This window comes from Toxorhynchites rutilus, chromosome 1, assembly GCF_029784135.1.
Source record: "Toxorhynchites rutilus septentrionalis strain SRP chromosome 1, ASM2978413v1, whole genome shotgun sequence".
NCBI lineage: Eukaryota > Metazoa > Arthropoda > Insecta > Diptera > Culicidae > Toxorhynchites > Toxorhynchites rutilus.
This window is the reverse complement of record NC_073744.1, coordinates 153,520,000-153,521,737: the sequence shown is the minus strand read 5'-3', so window position 1 is coordinate 153,521,737 and position 1,738 is coordinate 153,520,000. Positions and strand designations below refer to the sequence as shown.

Genomic DNA, 1,738 nt, shown 5'->3' with positions numbered 1-1,738 from the left:
TGTGAGTTGACGAAGGAGAAGTGTGCAAAACAAGTCCCTGAAGTTGTGAGCAAGCAATAATATACAAGTAATGCTCGAATTTAATTGTTTGGAGAATACGGAACGCTGCTTTGAATTTCAATTGGGAAAATTAAGACGTGTTCGGTGGAAAAGCTGAATGAGGTCGGGGTACAAACGGAGGCAGAATTTTTATTTGTTGATAATATCCGATGTCTAAGCTAAGCGAGAGCTCCCATTCCGTGCAAATGTGCACAAAGACGTTTGAATACCCGAGAACACGGAGAGTCGGTGTCGGAGTTATTTTTGATCACAATTTTCACATGATGCTAGGACCGAAAACATGGATAATTGCAGCTAATTATCATCCAACCCACCGGCAGTTCATGTTGGTTTAACCGCACGATGATCGAACATAAGATGGGGAACATGTACTCGATCTAAACGGGTGTGTTTATGGAGTAAAACCAAGTATCATTGAGAAATATAGCGTCTATTTTTAGTTAGGACTATCCTCTATTAGAACGTGTCCGAAATTACGAGCATCGTATTTAACAATCACAACTTTAAAAATACACGTTTGAATAAACCATACAATATCTAAACCAGTACAATTGAGTCAGTTTCGCCACTTTAACTGGAGTACCGTCACATTTGCGACATTGGGAAAGTAAATTGCTCGTATTTCATGAAATCATTCAGTTCCCCACACTCACCTATGCCAGCAAATGCAAACGCATTGAACAAGGTCGAGGGACAATCGCATCGCCACGAATAAATATAATAATCAAGCGTGAGAGGATATCGGCCCACACCACGCGTAGTCGCGCCACTCTGACGGGCGGCCACTCACTCAGCCGGCAATTAGATTCAGCTCAACCACCGGCGGCCGCGGCCAACTCACGAACCGGAACGCACCTCGCTAATGAAATATCGTGTATCGATTTCAACTGCTACCCTTCTTTTTGCCACTTGCGCCATTTCCCATTAGACATAGAGTGAGGGACCATCCGAGGACCAGCAGCAGCTGGCATGAATCTGCATGAGCGGTGGTGCCTACTAGTGAGACATCTCGGTGTGGCTCCCGTTTCATCTCCTCCAACTTCGGGGCGGGCTAATTACTATGAGTGTTTACACGATCACGTTTACACGTGGAAACTTCTCCAAAAAAATGTTAGGTTTTAGTTCGCAGCAATAATACAAAACTGAGATTTCAGAGATCTGGTTCGTAAGCGGCTCAATGGTCTAGGGGTATGATTCTCGCTTTGGGTGCGAGAGGTCCCGGGTTCAAATCCCGGTTGAGCCCGAGCATTATTTTACTTTACAGCACTTGTTTCTTTCCCAATTGTTGATATTGAAAAACATTATTTTGGGTAATGACAAAGATTTGAAAAAAAATGCCTTCTAATATCAATAATTCTATTCGACTAACGAATCTAAATCAATTTTTCTCAAAGATTATTTTGATACCCATTATGTTTCTCCAGTTAATTTTCTAAATAGTTTAAATTGACGAACATTGGAATCATTCTCATTTTTCCAAAGATTTGTTCTAGTATAATCGGTTGGAGAATATTTTATAGTTGAATTCGCTTGTTGCCAGTTCAATACAGGCAAACCTGTTTTTGTGCGGGGGATAGGGACCGCATTTAAAAAAATTATAGAAGGTTGTGTTCAAGACACGACCACATTGTTGACGTAGAACTACGCTGTAGTTTAATTCAAGTCGCTTGTTTATAAC

The 1,738-nt window shown here is 41.4% G+C and overlaps 1 non-coding gene across 1 annotated transcript; it reads left to right on the top strand.

Annotated features, from left to right (window-relative positions):
- Positions 1-1,231: 1,231 nt before the first annotated feature.
- Positions 1,232-1,303, top strand: Trnap-ugg (transfer RNA proline (anticodon UGG)). Its single transcript has one exon. It is a non-coding gene; the product is annotated as a tRNA-Pro (tRNA).
- Positions 1,304-1,738: the final 435 nt, after the last annotated feature.